Source organism: Oncorhynchus tshawytscha, linkage group LG02, assembly GCF_018296145.1.
Source record: "Oncorhynchus tshawytscha isolate Ot180627B linkage group LG02, Otsh_v2.0, whole genome shotgun sequence".
NCBI lineage: Eukaryota > Metazoa > Chordata > Actinopteri > Salmoniformes > Salmonidae > Oncorhynchus > Oncorhynchus tshawytscha.
This window is the reverse complement of record NC_056430.1, coordinates 51,543,658-51,561,472: the sequence shown is the minus strand read 5'-3', so window position 1 is coordinate 51,561,472 and position 17,815 is coordinate 51,543,658. Positions and strand designations below refer to the sequence as shown.

The 17,815-nt window shown below is 42.0% G+C and overlaps 1 long non-coding RNA gene across 1 annotated transcript; it reads left to right on the top strand.

The window, feature by feature from the left end:
- Positions 1-3,241: 3,241 nt before the first annotated feature.
- LOC112223048 lies at positions 3,242-8,055 on the top strand. The gene is made up of 2 exons (XR_002949233.2): positions 3,242-3,465; positions 7,611-8,055. It is a non-coding gene; the product is annotated as an uncharacterized LOC112223048 (long non-coding RNA).
- The last annotated feature ends 9,760 nt before the right edge of the window (positions 8,056-17,815 follow it).

The window sequence follows — 17,815 nt, the reverse complement described above, 5'->3', positions numbered from 1 at the left end:
TTTTGTATACTCAGTGTATTTTCCTGTGAGTTTACCCATAATGAAATGAAATCTTGGAATGTGACGTGAATGTTGTATTCAATTGAGAAAACTATTTACTCTTCATGTCTTTCCTAGCACAACACAAGAACAAAAGGTAACAGCGACCCTGCGGGTGTGCGGGTGTCTACCAACATGTGTTGATATCAAAATGCTCAGATGTTCAGAATATCAAACATTTTACTTCCCCTTTGCTTTTGAGGAATCTCTTTATCGTTGTGTCACTTGATTGAAAGTATATGTGTGTCCCTCAGATGTTGTCACTTTCAGTTTCCTGTTTCAGCACACAGAGGGGAAGTAGGCTGAAGTTGCCTCTAGACCAGGGATGGGAAACCCTTTGTAGGCCTGTGGATAAATATACAGAAAGATATATATAATCCCAAAGAATATATAAAAAAATTGTTTGGGGGGACTCAGGTCTGAATTTACTGTTTAGAGTGAGAATAGTAGAATACACAAGGTGCCATTTTGAAATGTGGTTGTGCGTCATCAGTTTTTATTTTGTTCTGACAGTCACTCAATTAGCCATGTCAGCTAACACATTTTTGATTTGTAGTTAGTCTAGCCAGCTATCTAAACTTGTAGTATTCATTACCAAATATCGACCGGGCACGTTCCCAGGGATCCTGACTTGTGTCAGTATCCTTACAAATATGAAAATCTGCATGACACAGATTTATTTTACTTGGCAAGTCAGTTAAGATCAAATTCTTATTTTCAATGACAGCCTAGGAACAGTGGGTTAACTGCCTTGTTCAGAGGCAGAACAGCAGATTTTTACCTTGTTAGCTCATGGATTCAATCTTGCAACCTTTCGGTTACTAGTCCAACGCTCTAACCATTAGGCTACCTGCCACTGGTAAGAAAGAATAAGGTATCTTCTCTCTAACACTTTAAATGTTAGGGTGGACCTCATTGGACTACTTTAAATGTTAGGGGTGGACCTCGTCGGACCCTTCACGAAATCCAGGAACGAGGAGAACCCGGTGGATTATTGACTGAAGCACGCCAAATAAACATACTTTTTGGGGATATAAAAAATGACTTTTTTGAACAAAAGGACCATTTGTTATGTAACAGAGACCCTTGTGATTGCAACCAGATGAAGATCTTCAAAGGTAAAGGATTTATTTTATCGCTATTTCTGACTTTCCCGATGCATCTGCTTGGTTGGAAAATGTTTTTAATGCTTTTGTATGCGGGGCTCTGTCCTCAGATAATGGTCTGCTTTTGCCTTAAAGCCTTTTCTGACAAAGCGGCTGGATTAACAAGAAGTTAAGCTTTTAAATTATGACACTTGTATTTTCATGAAAGTTTAATATTACGATTTCTGTCATTTGAATTTGGCGCTCTGCAATTTCACTGGATGTTGTTGAGGTGGGTCGCTTGAGGCACGCCTAGCCCAAAGAGGTTTTAAGGTCAGTAAATGAAGAGTACATGCTTAACTGTGAATTCCCTTTTGTAACCCATTAAAAAGGGTGCTTGGAACCAAAAATAGATTTTCGTTTTTTATGATACCCATCAAGGACAAGACTGGTGAGGCCACCACCAAGGTGATGATGGACATCCTTGAACCCACGGTTCACCCATGATTTACATAGTGTTGTTGTTGATCTATTGCTATTTTTGTATAATGTACTTTCACTGAAACCCCACCTGAGGTGGTGGAAGTTGTCAAACCAGATCAGAACGCCTTTGAGGACCACCTTCAGGCACGGACTGAGAAGGATGTGTAGGTTTTTGACCAGGTAAAAATGATTGTCCTCTGTTAGTTTATTTTCTGGCCCTCCAAGAGATATGTAAGAAATGTTTTTGTAATATGAAATATAATTGCATTTAATCCTGTTTTATTTTATTTTATTCCTGTCAATCAAGGTGAGACTGAATATCAACAAGGCACAGGAGAAACAGAAGGAGGGCTATTGGAGCAGAATCAAGAAGGGGCACACGACATCTAGGCGAATGACTTGGTTTGGAAGAAGGACGAAAGGAAGGCGAGACCTGGGAAACCTTTCTGCTCTTTCGCTCCTACTGTATTAGGGGTCTACATATTTTAAGGTGAATATTAAAAATCTCATATAATAACAATTTGCATTTGCACACAAAATAACTTGAAACTAGTTTTAGTTTCCCTAACACTGATATTTTTCTCTGTCTTCCTAGGGTTACCTCGGTGAAAGCCAACAATCTTCTCCAGTTGGACGGTCGACCACTGAAAGCACTATCACCCTACACTTCGGTGAAGCCCATTAGACAAAGTATGTTAAGCTTTGGTTGACATTTGAGAACGCAAGAAATGGAAGTTATGCTGAGCTTATAAAAATTTACCTTTTCAATTTACCTCTCAAAATTACCTTAGGACTATTGACTGTCCAAGCCCCCAGGAGGTTTCCCATCCACCAGAACCAGTGAGTTCGGATCAACATGATTGTGCTCTGAGTCAGACGGGGACCAGCTTGAGGTAGGCTGTACCTTCCAAAGGTTTTGAAGGTATATATCTCCCATTTATAACACTGCACTAATCCATCACATTTTCTCACAGTAGACTGTAACCTGTGTGTCTGCTTGTTTACGTCTTTCTCTCCTACCCTGTTCCCTTAAACTCTTCTCCAGTTCTCCAGGAGCTAGGGGTTCTGCCCAACACCCAGACGTGGATCCACCCGATGTCCTCCATTACCAACCACCCTCCAACTTTTCATGACATCATCTACAGCTACTGTTGTTGTCATTATCATCTAAGAAAGTTTTCTCATTCTATCATACTGGACACATAATATGTGAGATACACAGATTAATGAACTAAAAACACTAGCACTGCAAACACGCAGAACAAAGAGAGCAGGAGTGCCTGGACATTTGCAGTCTCCCTCTTCAAGTCCCCCTTCCCGAGACTGGCTGCCTGTTGAGAACAAGTGGCAGGCAGAACCTCCCACCCACACAGCCACCACCTCCTCAAAATTCCACACACCAGAATTCAGTATTTTAGTCTATGATTGCCATGTGAGTGTACAAAAAAAAATTGGCAATTTTTTTTAATTCATGACACAACTGTGCCAAAAATATCCACGTTTATGTATTAAAATCTTAAATATTGCCAGGTTGGTTTTCACATCTGTTTCACAAGGTGTTCATTATTGTAAGTTGTAAGGTATCCTTTGATGGTATTTATTTGTTCCACATTATTCATTGTTGTATCCTAGGACATGCAATAGATACATACATATATATTCAACCATAAGGGTGTACTAATGAGCTATGTGAAATAGAAGAAGAAAAAAAAATCATAGTTGAGGACTACTGAAATTAAATTGCTTCAGTGTAAGTAAGGGAAGGGCAGGTTAAAATAAAACACATGGCAGCCAGACAAGCCTGTATATGAATCAAATGGATTTGCATATGAATGGAGCTGACTTCCTGATCTGTACGGTAAGTAACTTTAATGTGTCAAACAGATTACACGTTTTCTTTGCCATTTCCGGATCGTAGCAATGTTTAAGACATGTATTTCATGTTGTAATGTTAACAAGGTACCCAAAAGTAGTTGGAAGTAATGTTTTCATTTTATTAGCTAAACAAAACTTGTTTGAACGGTGAAAATGTCATCGGAAATCAGCCTTGTTTACATAGCAATAATGAAAATAATGTAATTTAGGCTGTAATGATCTCCAAAATTCGAATCATTAGGTCATCAGGGGGACATTATTTGGCATGGCAGCACCACTAAAATGTTTTGACCAGGGCTCATCGGGGTCTGGTCAAAAGTAATTCACTATGTATGGAATAATAGGTTATAATTTGGGACGTAGACAGAGACAGACAGTCTGTCAACATGTAAGCCTGATGCTCATATTTCACCTCATCTGGCTTGCAGTGTATGGGTAAATATTTGTGCTGACAAGCAGAGGCAAAACAGTTGTGCCTTGGGTGATTTTCCCTCTATAATCACTGTGTGATTTGAGGAACCTTTAGTTATTTTTACTAAGGGATTATTTTTTTAATGTTATTCTCTCTCTGGTATTTTTGGGTCTGAATAGGAGGTTCTTGGGTTATAATTTTCCCTGTGAGAGAGGTCCATCATTACAGCTCGCTTCTGGAAGACAATGTTGTTGCTGATAACACAAATAGCCTATATAACAATGTAAAGAAGTCACGGACGCTTCCCTCTACTGGTGAAATATTAACACTGCCACAGTCATGCTATCTGTGGTTTATAAATCAAATCCAACATAATTAGATTTTTTTTTCTTTAAATATCAATTGGGTGTTGGACGAAATTTGACGTGGAATCCAATAGAAATGTCAGATTTATAAGTAAAAGTGAAAGCAAAACAGCTCTGTTGACAAATGATGGTAATAACATTATATAACAGAGCTTATACTCTGATTGTACAAAACATTAGGAACACCTGCTCTTTCCATGACATAGACTAACCAGGTGAATCCAGGTAAAAGCTATGATCTCTTATTGATGTCATCTGTTAAATATTCTTCAATCATTGTAGATGAAGGGAAAGAGACAGGTTGTCACGCCCTGGCCATAGAGAGGCTTTTATTCTCTATTTAGGTTAGGCCAGGGTGTGACTAGGGTGGACATTCTATGTTATTTTTTCTATGTTTTTGTATTTCTTTGTTTTTGGCCTGGTATGGTTCTCAATCAGGGAGAGCTGTCTATCGTTGTCTCTAATTGGGAACCATACTTAGGTAGCTCTTGCCCACATGGGTTTTGTGGATAGTTGTTTTCTGTAATTGTTAGTTTCCTTACAGAACTGTTCATTTTCCTCTTTGTTATTTTTCTTTCTAGTGTTCTGATTTTAATAAAATATCATGAACACGTCTCACGCTGTGCCTTGGTCCTGTCATTCACAGGAAGAGGATCGTTACACAGGTTAAATAAGGATTTTTAAGCCTTGAAACAATTGTGACTGACATACATAACCACCAATGCAGTTCAAGAAATAGAGTTAAGAAAATATTTACTAAATAAACTAAAGTAAAAATATTTGGAATAAAATCAAAAAGTAACACAAGAAAATTACATAACAATAACAAGGCTATATACAGGAGGTACAGGTTAGTCGAGGTCATTTGTAAAGTGACTATGCATAGATAATAGACAGCGAGTAGCAGCAATTTAAAACAAAGGGAGGGGGGTCAATGTAAAGAGTCCAGGTGTCTATTTGATGAATTGTTCAGCAGTCTTATGGCATGGGGGTTGAAGCTGTTAAGGAGCCTTTTGGTCCTAGACTTGGTGCACTGGTACCACCTGCCGTGGGTTAGCAGAGAGAACAGTCTGTGACTGGAGTCTTTGATTTTTTTGGTCTTCCTCTGACACCGCCTAGTATACTGTATATGTCCTGGATGTCAGGAAGCTTGGCCCCAGTGATGTACTGGGCAGTACACACTACCCTCTGTAGCACCTTGCGGTCAGATGCCAAGCAGTTGCCATATCAGGCAGTTATGCTTATGCGCCCGATGCAGCTTGCAAATTATTGATTATAATCGATGTTATCAAACATTCCATTTTGAGCGCACTATGAAGATGTGCCTTCAGAAGCTATTCATGCCCCGTGACATTTTCCACATTTTGTTGTGTTACACACTGAATGTAAAATGTATTACATTTAGATTTTTGTGTCCCTGGCCTACACACCATACCCCATAAAAAATGTAAAGCTGAAATACTGTATTTTGAGTCAATAAATATCCAACCTCTTTGTTATGGCAAGCCGATATAAGTTCAGGAGTGATTTGTTTTCTTAACAAGTCACATAATATGTTGCATGGACTCACTTTGTGTGCAGTAATTGTGTTTAACATAATTTTTGAAGGGTTACCTCATCTCTGTACACCACATACAATTATCTGTAAGGTCCCTCAGTCGAGCAGTGAATATCAAACACAGATTCAACCACGAACATCAGAGAGGTTTAAACAATGGCTTGCAAAGAAGGGCACCCATTGGTAGAAGGGTAAAAATAAAAAGCAGACATTGAATATCTCTTTGAGCATGGTGAAGTTATTAATTAGGCTTTGAATGGTGTATCAATACACCCAGTCCCAACAAAGATAAAGACATCCTTCCTAACTCAGTTGCCGCAGAGGAAGGAAATCGCTCTGGGATTTCACTTTACACATAATAGAGAACTGAGGATGGATCAACAATATTGTAGTTACTCCACAATACTAACCTAAATGACAGTTTAAAAAAGGAAGGCTTGTACAGGATAAAAATATCCAAAACATACATCATGTTTGCAATAAGGCACTAAAATAAAACTGCAAAAAATGTGGCAATGAAATTACCTTTGTCCTGAATAAAAAGTGTTATTTTTGGGGCAAATCCAACACAACACATCACTGAGTACCACTCTTCATATTTTCAAGCATGATGGTGGCTGCATCATGTTATGGGTATGCTTGTAATCAGCAAGGACTAGAGAGTTTTCTAGGATTAAAAAGAAACGGAAGAGAGCTAAGCACAGGCAAAATCCTAGAAGAATAACTGATTTACTCTGCTTTCCAACAATAACCTTAAACACAAGGTCAAAAATACATTGCTTACCAAGGCAGCATTGAATGTTCCTGAGTGGCCTAGATACAGTTTTGACTTAAATTAGCTTGGCAAGACTTGAAAATGGCTGTCTAGCAATGATCAACAACCAACTTGACAGAGCTTGAATATTTTTTTTTTATAATAATGAGCATATATTGTACAATCCAGGTGTGCAAAGCTCTTAGAGACTTACCCAGAAAGACTCACAGCTGAGTCTTGGCAGAGCCAAGATGCCAAATGTGATTTTAACATACTGTATATTGACTCAAGGGTGTAAATACGTATGTAAATGAGATATTACTGTATTTCATTTTCAATACATTTGCAAAAAAATCTCAAAACATGTTTTCACTTTGTCATTATGGGGTATTGTGTGATAATCAGTTTTGAATTCAGGCTGTATCACAACATAATGTGGAATAAGTCAAGGGGTATGAATACTTTCTGAAAAATTCCACACACTCTGATATGAAGACCTCTGGCTGCTGTAATCTTCAGACATTTTCAAGGACTTTTCTCAAAATGTATACAATATAACCTCACAACATTGATCCTGTGTTATTTGGGTTCGTGGCTATGGTAATTTTGAAACACACCTTTCAAAACACAATTTCTGCAAAGACTTCCAGATGTTTCCAAGCCATTTGTTGTGCAAGATGGCAATTCATTAGACAGAGCAGGTAAGGTATTATACTTGAAATAAAGTAGGCCAAATGTACACCATCTGTTAGTCATAGAGAATTGTTCAACTTGAAGAAGAGACAGCTTCACTGTGCATTGTTTGACCACAGATCCGAAAGCCTAGGCCTTCTGTAAATGTGCACTTGCCATCTTCTGCTATTGGTAGCCTATCATATAGTAATTGTCTGGACACAATCTCAGTAATTTGGGGAGTAAAGATTAATATATTTTCATGTGGCCTGAAATATTGATTACTGGTGCTACTGCTAAGAATGAATCAATACTGAGAATCCATTAGCTTGTCTTGTAACATGGCTGCTTGTGACTTCTACCACAGGAGGCTGGTGACACCTTAATTGGGGAGAACAAGTTAGGTTGAAAGAGGTTCGACACGTCTCTGGCTGACTGCGTCCGGCTGCACTGGGGCAGGAGGAGCAGGAGCCCAGGGAGCAGTTTGAGATCTGCTACAAGCTCTTCCAGCTGACCAACATGGAGGAAGGGAACCAGCTCGGAACGGTGACCTGTGAATCATTCTGCATACAGATCAACAACCTGTTGGCGCAGAGGTTCTACGAGTTCGGTGAAGCGGACCGATGCCTGCTGCCTGGTCAACGGAATCTGGAAGGACACCATGGTGCTCGGAAACTATCACCAGGGGGCTTCACCAGGAGGCAAGAGCAGAGAAGGATATTGCCCTTGTAGTGGGCTAGTGGGGCGTGAGTGCATAGCTATATATATATTTTTTTTCTCTCTCTAATAAAAGACGTTGTCAATATATAATTTTTTGGAACCCAGTCCTTTAATGATACAGAGAAAAAAAATGAACGTTTGTCTGATATGTAGTTATGACATTGTTATGTCTACATCCTAGACATATTGCCATGCTATTATTGGTAGTCTTTTGAAGCTGTGTGTGGTATTGCATCTCTGTGGTCGGGATTACTCAAAATCAAACAATCTGACATTTAACTCAACTGTAATGGGTGCATGTTGGTTGCAGGGAAGTCAGGCGCAGGAGAACGAACTTGGTATAAATGGAGTCGTTTAATAAGTGCTCCTAAAACTCCAAAAACTAAAATATACAAAAAATAATAAAGTGGGTACAAAACCGTTCGCACACCGACACATAACTAGCACAAAACATACAATCAAACAATCTCCAACAAGGACATGAGGGGAAACAGAGGGTTAAATACACAACATGTAATTGATGGGATTGGAACCAGGTGTGAAGGAAGACAAGACAAAACCAATGGAAAACGAAAAATGGATCAGTGATGGCTAGAAGGTCGGTGACGTCGTGACATCAACACACTATGTTTATGCGATCATATAGGTTATGTAGAGCATCAGGGATTGCCTCTCTCACAAATGGAAAATGCTAATATTTATTATATGTCTACAAAAGCATGCAGTACGTTTGGACACACCTAGTCATTCAAGGGTTTTTCTTTATTTTATTAGTGAAGACATCAAAACTATGAAATAACACATATATAATCATGTAGTAACCGAAAAAGTGTTAAACACATCAAAATATATTTTAGATTTTAGATTTGTCAAAGTAGCCACCCTTTGCCTTGATGACAGCTTTGCACACACTTGGCAAAGCTTTTGAATGGTACTGTATGTGAGGCCTTAGTAAGCCCTACACAAAACAATGACTGCATACCAAATGGCACCTTATTCCCTATATAGAGCACCATTTTTGACCAGAGCTCTATGGACCCTGGTCAAAAGTAGTGCATTACATAAGAAATCGGTTGCCATTTGGGACACAAAAATCTAATCTCCAGCTTCCAACGTATCAGATAGATAGAGGGGGATGAATCAGTGCTTGGATGTCTTCATATTTCAAATGCCAAGTATGGTCTGAACTTGTCTGGCTAACACCTAACTCTCAAGAATTTCCTTTGAACTAGGCCTGTTAAGGAAAAAAAGTATGAGACGTGACATAAAGAGCCCTTGTTATTGTGAAATATGTGAATGCTTATAGTGCATTAGAACCTTCCAGCATTAAGCCCTTCACAGTTTTTACATTGTGTCATATTGGGGGTGTATAACTGCTTACACAAGAATGGCACTGAGGGCACTGTAAGAATTGTGCTTTGTGATACCGAGATTGTTCCAGTTTATTTCGAGTTAAAGTTCTTGAGTCCAGCCTCTGTGGACGTTTCACACCAGGAGCATGCTGTTCAACTGTGTATTCCTGTTTACTGCCATAGCATGAGCCAAAATACAAACCAGAGAGGAAGTGCAGTGTGTCATGGACTCCAGATTAATTTACGGTATTGAGCAGCGTCCAGATCCTGTTGATCACTGCACAGAAAGGACACCTTGACCACAAGGGGCCAGAGCTGGAGAGCAGACCTGGGTTCAAATACTATTTGACATCATTTCAAATAGTTTAAGTGTGCCTGGTTGAGCTGGCATGTTGCAATGAAACCAGTAGAAAAGTCCCTAATATGCAAACCCCGCCCACCTGTCATTTCAGACAGGATTTACCTAAAGCAAACACTCAAGGTATTTGAAAGATTCAAATAGTATTTGAACCCAGGTCTGCTGGACAGGGCTAAATATACGACAGAGCTACTGTAGAAGCAACAAACAATTCATGAGAATTTTGCAGTCACTTTGTCTTTTTCCCCCCTCATTAACTCCATACTCCTTCCTGTTTTACTTCGGGTGATTCATGGGTTTTGAGGGGTATTTTCTCGCTCGTATTGTTTTATTTCCCAGAAACTTGAAACTAGAGACCATTTCCATTTCAGGTGAAATGAAAATACCAGCTTGACTTTCATTTACAGTCACGGCCGGAGATGAGCAGGTGTTTCCCTTTTCTTGCATGGCCACCCAACCCTTATCATAACACTGTACACACACTACATGCCTATTTCCTTGGCACTTGTCTAGTGTAGTACTTAAGGAGGTTTATTGTAGCCTGGGTACCTGTCTCTTTAGCTATCATTCCACTCCTTGCCACTCAAGTCATGCTAAGCATTAGTGGAATGTTATAGCTGAAGAGAAACTGCAATCAGGCAAACAACTTAACACGTGTTTCTACAAGGTTTCGATAAATTAGTACATGGAACTCCGCTGTACAGTATGTGTGACTGATAGAAGTGCCCTACACTGGTCCCAGATCTGTTTGTGCTATCATGTGACCTCCTTTGTCACTCATTGTCATGCTGTCAATGGCAAGTTGTAGTTTGACAGTTTTCTTGAACTGCTAACCGCAATGGAGTGTGCGTTGAGGTCATCCTCTATCAATAAATGACGTAGGTCATAGATTCAAAACATTGCATTGCAGATTTCATTTGCCACTGTTTTCTCACAACACAAACATTTATCTGTTAGGACTGGCACTAATAACAACCCCAGCTGCCTCAGGAATTCTCTCAGTGGTCTGTGAAGGTAACTTCGCTTAGGGCCCCCAAAAGGCTAGGGCAGGCTCTGACTGAATGTGTGGGTACGGACGCAGACCCACAAGCCACTTTTAATTTATCTAGGCAAGTCAGTTACGAACAAATTCTTATTTACAATGACAGCCTACTGGGGAAGAGTGGGTTAACTGCCTTGTTCAAGGGCAGAACGACAGAGTTTCTTTTACCTTGTCAGCTCGGGGAGTCAATCCAACAACCTTTCGGTTACTGACCCAACGCTCTAACCACTAGGCTACCTGCAGCCCCGCATGATGAGTTCAGGTTATTTATGGCCCCCAGCCCCATCAAAGTTGCGCATCCCTGCCCTAGATGGTGATCTTGGGTCAGGTTTGTATATCTCCCACTAATGGTTATGGTTAGGATTGGGGGAGAGGAAGCTGATCCTAGATCTGTGCCTAGGGTCAATTTAATGCCATAGCCACGGAGAGAGGCACGATAGTGATTGTTTTCCTCCTGCCACTCAAACCAGGTTAATCCTAATCTCATTGGTCCTATACAACAGGACAGGGCTTGGATTCAAGTTCCTGGTGGTAAGGATCATTGGATAAAGAGGAACATAAAGAGGAACACTGACTGGAGCAGTGATTACTATGTTCATATGTTGGGCCTATAAGTAGCCTTGCACAAGCCTTGGCTAAGTGTAAAAGTAGAAATAATTTCAAATTCCTTATGTTTAGCAAACGGACCCATTTTTTAAATGTTTTGAATTTATGGACACCCAGGGGCACACTCCAACACAGACATCATTTACAAACTAAGCATGTGTGTTTAGTGTGTCAGACAGATCAGATGTAGTAGGGATGACCAGGGCTGTTCTCTTGATAAGTACATGAATTTGACCATTTTCCTGTCCTGCTTAGCATTCAAAATGTATCAAATACTTTTGGGTGTCAGGGAAAATGTATGAAGTAAAAAGTACATTATTTTCATTAGTGAAGTAGAAAGTTGTCAAAAATATAAATAGAAAAGTACAGATACCCAACAAAAACTACTTAAGTAGTACTTTAAAATATTTTTGCTTAAGTACTTTACACCAATGATAATGTTTCCTACATGGTTTTATTTAAAGTATTGTTCTCAAATTGTTCCGAGAACGTTAAGAAACAACATTCTTCTGTGGGAATTTCAGTACTTCAACATAACATTTTACTTCAGCATAACACTGATATTTTGTTTCCATTACTTCAGGCCCTAGTACCTTCCTCGTTATTATTTGTGATTGTGCAGCATGGAATTGTAATAGATGTGATTAAATGGAGTCCCCAAATATTCTTACTGTATAGTAATTGATAGCATGTCAGCATCACCACAGCTGGAGTGTATTTCTTTAATTCTCAACCTTTATGTTGCTTTTGTCAGTAAGCATGTAAAGAACATACATTTTATTAAATCACATGAAGGACAAAACACTTACTGTACAGAAAAGGATTAGACTATACATGTACATCAGTTCACATTCTGGGTAAACAATATGAAAAGGATTAGAGGTTGTCTCCCACAATGCTTTGGTTCCAATTTCAAGTTTCAGTTGGTGGGGAGAAACGGCAGAAATTTCCAGTTGACAGCAGTCGAAAGTTTATGACCTTTGATCACATGGTTGTTGTAAAGGTCATGTAGTCGCAAGTCTGACATATTTTATACCCATAATGCAACACACTTCTGCAAGAGAAAGACATGATGGCTCTGTTGCTGGCCATGCTTTTTTTCCCAACCAATTAGGTGACCGCATTACCTTTTTCTCTGACCAATCACATGAGCGCATTGCCTTTTCTTCTGACCAATCAGGTGAGGTGTTGTCATTCTGCGCCCATAACCTAACATAGCAGGCATAAAAGATACACCTGAAAATAGATTCCCTACATCAGGGCTATTCAACTGGCGGCCTGCAAGCCAGATCCGGACTGTTTTTTAAATTTATTTAGACTGGCCTTTTGATCAATTCTGAACATTAATAAAGTATCTGCAAAAATATTCCAGCCACACAATCTGACGTTGAGTGCCAAAATTAAAAGGACTATGGTGGTTGTCTATAGCAGTGGTGCCCAAACAGCGGGAAGGGGGTCCCAAGTGAAACATTTTGGGAACCCTGGTCTATAGTGTAGTTTCTAGAGTTTTGGGGGGTTTCTACAACCTATGTAGCATGTTGATTATTTTGTCTTTATCTGAATTTGGCTCTAGTATTGTAACTGTAGCGACAAAATATTATGACCCCATTCCTGAAAGCTACGACTCTCGGGAACAAGTATGTGTCTCTCTGATGCTCTCTAGCACTTGTTAGAAGTGAGAGTGACCAAAACATCTAATGACTGAGAGAAATGAATTTAAAGCATACTTCCTTCAGTCATTACCTGATTTGACATGTCTTTGTGTTATTTAGTGAAATGCTTTCAGATGATTTTAAAATGACTTAATTACTTTTAAGAAGCTTTTAATAGTTAAACTGGTGAGCGAGCGTTGCGCCTTTGCTTTTTCAATGATGAGCTAATGTTTTGGTTGCACCTCGACTCACGTTGATTGAACGCCCTCCACTTCTTAACTAATTACTTTTTGCAACATTTAATTTTAAGAAAGGTTATTTATTGGGGTGTTGCTTTTTTATACAGTTCTTCCGATGAATAACCGCCTGTGGGAAATGCCCAGCCCCCCTGCAATTAACCTTTTATACATCTGGCATCTGTATACACTGAACAAAAATATAAACGCAACATGTAAAGTGTCAGTCCCATGTTTCATGAGCTGAAATAAAATATCCCAGAAACTTTCCATAAGCGCATAAAGCTTATTTGTCTCAAATTTTGTGCACAAATTTGTTTACATCCCTCTTAGTGAGTATTTTTCCTTTGCCAAGATTGTCCATCCACCTTGTGTTGGGGACAATATAAGGCCACTGTAAAATCTGCAGTTTTGTCACACAACACAAATGCCACAGATGCCTCAAGTTTTGAGGGAGCGTGCAATTAGCATGCTGACTGCAGGAATGTCCAGCAGAGCTGTTGCCAGATAATTTAATGATAATTTCTCTACTATAATCTGTCTCCAATGTCATTTTAGAGAATTTGGCAGTACGTCCAACCAGCCTCACAACTGCAGACCACGTGTAACCATGCCCTTCCCAGGACCTCCACATCTGACTTTTTCACCTGTGGGATAATAGTCTGAGACCATCCACCCGGACAGCTGATGAAACTGTGGGTTTGACTAAGCGAAGAATTTCTGCACAAACTGTTATAAATCGTCTCAGCGAAACTCATCTACATGCTTGTCATCCTCACCAGGGCCTTGACCTTACTGCAGTTCGGTGCCGTAACCAACTTCATTGGGAAAATGCTCACCTTTGATGGCCACTGGCACCCTGGAGAAGTGTGCTCTTCACAGATGAATCGGTTTCAACTGTACATAGAAGATGGCAGACAGTGTGTATGGCGTTGTGTGGGTGAGCGGTTTGCTGATGTCAACGTTATGAACAGAGTGCCCCATGGTGGGGTTATGGTATGGGCAGGCATAAGCTACGGACAACAAACACAATTGCATTTTATCAATGGCAATTTGAATGCACAGAGATACCGTGACGAGATCCTGTGACCCATTGCCGTGCATTTCATCCTCCACCATCACCTCATGTTTCAGCATGATAATGCACAGCCCCATGTCACAAGGATCTGTACTCAATTCATGGAAGTTGAAAATGCCCCAGTTCTTGCCTGTATACTGTCGTGAATGAGCCTAGTCAATATTACCTGAATATGACTCCTCTAGTCCCAAGAATAAACTCTGGTAATACTCAAACCAGAAAGAACAAGAAGAAGCGGAAGAAGGTCAGGAAGTAGCCTCAACCACAAGCAGCGAGAGAGCAGCAGTGTGTGGACTGTATGCAGCTTTTCCTCTACTGGAGGGAGGAGGTTCATGTTCATCTTGGCAACACCCCCTTCAACTCAAGCCCTGGGTGTGAGCTGGTAGAGTTGCCTGATGGCACGTGGGCCATGAAGCAGATGACATGACGGATTGTCATTACCTACAAAGAAACCAATGTGTTACCTGAATCTGTGTAGACATGTAACTTTGCTTAAATGTTATGTGTAAGGGGAGGATGTATTGTGTGGCTGTAGTCAAATGAGGCATGGGCTTGAGCAAAAAGTGCATAAAACCCAGGGGTGAAAGTAAGGCAGTGCGGTCTGGTATGGCGTCCCGGTAAAACATGAGCCTATCACAACAATGGAAACAAAATGTCAAGAAACCTCTATGCTTATTACATCATTATCTATCATTACTTTATGTCAGAGGCATGAAACACTTGCAAATGGACTTGAAAACAGGTGGTATATCCTATGCAAAATATGATGTGGTTCAACAAGAACACTGACATGTTGCTAAGGCAGAGATGAGTGGCCAAAACCGAGACACGTGCGGACAGCAGTGGGGTCATTAATTTTGTCCTAATGACAATCGGCAAATGTTATTACACGTTTTGTTGTTTGTGTAACAGACGTCTCTTTCCATTCACCACTTTGTCTGGAGGCTTCAAATACAATGCTTTCGAAAAGTTTTCAGACCCCTTAACTTTTTCCACATTTTTTTTACGTCACAGCCCTATTCTAAAATTTAAAAAATGTAAATTCTCATCAATCTACAAACAATACCCGATAATGACAAAGCAAAAACTGGGTTTTAGAAATGTTTGCAAATGTATTTGTCACGAGTCCGACCGAGGGTGTTTCCTTTTCCCGGGCGGGTGGCGCTCGGCGGTCGTCGTCACCGGCCTATTAGCTGCCACTGATTGTTTTTTCCTCCCCCTCCTTGTATGTTTAGTGGTAGCACCTGTGTAGGGTTAATTAGTTTGTCTTTATTAGACAGCCGGCCCGCCTGGTTGTTGTGCGGGATTATTTCATTGTAACCTTCGGCTCTGTTGTGTTTTTGTATGTTACTTTTGTGAGCACCCTGTGGTGTGTTAAGCGCGATTAAAAAGACGCACAGCATTGAAATTCTGTTTCCTGCAGTTGACTCCACACCCACGACACCCGGAGCATTACAGAATCCCGCACCTATCAAATTGAATGGAGTCAGCAGGAGCAGCAGCCAACCCTCTCCCATCGATGGAGGAACGGGTTCTCCACCACACCACCGTCCTCCATCGGATCGGAACCGCGATGGATCAAGTGATGGAGAGAATGGACCGATGGGAGAGGAGTGGTCTCCTCTCTCCACCTTCGGCACCCACGGTTCCGGACTCTCCATCTCCCGACTCCAGCACCCTCCGTCTGACGCTACCGAAGGCTTATGATGGAGCTGCGGCGGGTTGCCAGGGTTTCTGCTTCAGCTGGAGCTATACCTGGCCACCATCAGACCCACTCCCTCAGGAGCAGAGAGGGTGAGTGTCCTCATCTCCTGCCTCACGGGTCGTGCTCTGGAGTGGGCGAACGCAGTCTGGAATGGCCCAGACTCAGCGCGGGAGCACTACCCAGAGTTTTCCCGCCGCTTCCGTGCCGTGTTTGATCACCCTCTAGACGGCCGAGCGGTGGGAGAACGACTATTTCATCTCAGGCAGGAGAGGAGGAGCGCCCAGGATTACGCGCTGGAGTTCCGGACCTTGGCAGCCGGATCTGGGTGGAACGACAGGGCCCTCATGGACCACTACAGGTGTAGTCTCCGAGAGGACGTCCGCCGGGAGTTAGCGTGTCGGGACACCACTCTGTCACTGGATCAGCTGATTGACATGTCCATTCGACTGGATAATCTGCTGGCTGCCCTTGGCGTTCAGAGAGGGTCCTGTGCATTCCACCACCCAGCCCCTCCGCTCCCATTCCGATGGAGTTGGGAGGGGCTGCGCCGAGGGGTACCGGAGGAGGAGGCCTTCCCTGCACCAACTGTGGTCGGAGAGGACACACGTCTGATCGGTGCTGGGGGTCCGTCTGGGAGTAGAGATGGCAGGCGGAACGCTTCTCGGTCACCCCAGGTGAGTCAGCATCAAACTCACCCAGAACCCCTTGTTGGCCACATGTTTGTCTTAACTTTTTTCCTTTACTTTTTCCCTCTTCCCAGCATAGGGCGCTAGTCGATTCAGGCGCAGCTGGGAACTTTATGGATCGCGGACTCGCCCTTAAGTTAGGGGTTCCGCTGGTGCCGATAGATTCTCCCTTCCCCGTGCACTCCCTAGATAGCCGGCCATTAGGGTCAGGGATGGTCAGGGAGACCACGGTCCCACTGGACATGGTGACGCAGGGGAATCATAGGGAGCGTATCAGTTTCTTTATTATTGATTCGCCTGCGTTTCCAGTGGTGCTGGGGACTCCCTGGTTGGCCCGGCACAATCCTAAAATTTCGTGGAGACAGGGGTTCTCCAGGGGTGGTCAGAGGAGTGTTCTGGAAGGTGTTTGGGAGTTTCCATCGGTGCCACGTCGGTGGAGAGTCCAGACCAGGGTTCCACGGTGTGCATTCCCCCAGTATGCCGATTTGGCAATCGCTTTCAGTAAAGTGAAAGCGACTAAATTACCACCTTATCGACCGGGAAGGGATTGTACGATAGATCTCCAGGTAGACGCTGCGCTTCCCAAGAGTCACGTGTACCCGCTGTCCCAGGAGGAGACGTTGGCAATGGAGACATATGTCACGGAGTCGCTGGGACAGGGGTACATTCGGCCCTCCATTTCACCCGTCTCCTCGAGTTTCTTTTTGTGAGGAAAAAGGAGGGAGGTTTGCGTCCGTGTATCGATTATAGAGGTCTAAACGCCATCACAGTGGGGTATAGTTACCCTCTACCTCTCATCGCTACGGCGGTGGAATCGTTCCACGGAGCGCAGTTCTTCACAAAACTGGATCTCAGGAGCGCGTATAGTCTGGTGCGTATTCGGAAGGGAGACGAGTGGAAAACCGCATTTAGTACTACATCAGGCCACTATGAGTACCTCGTCATGCCGTATGGGTTAAAAAATGCTCCAGCCGTTTTCCAATCCTTTGTAGACGAGATTCTCAGGGACCTGTGCGGGCAGGGAGTGGTTGTTTATATCGATGACATTCTGATCTACTCGGCTACTCACACCGCGCATGTGTCTCTGGTGCGCAAAGTGCTTGGTAGACTGCTGGAGCATGACCTATACGTCAAGGC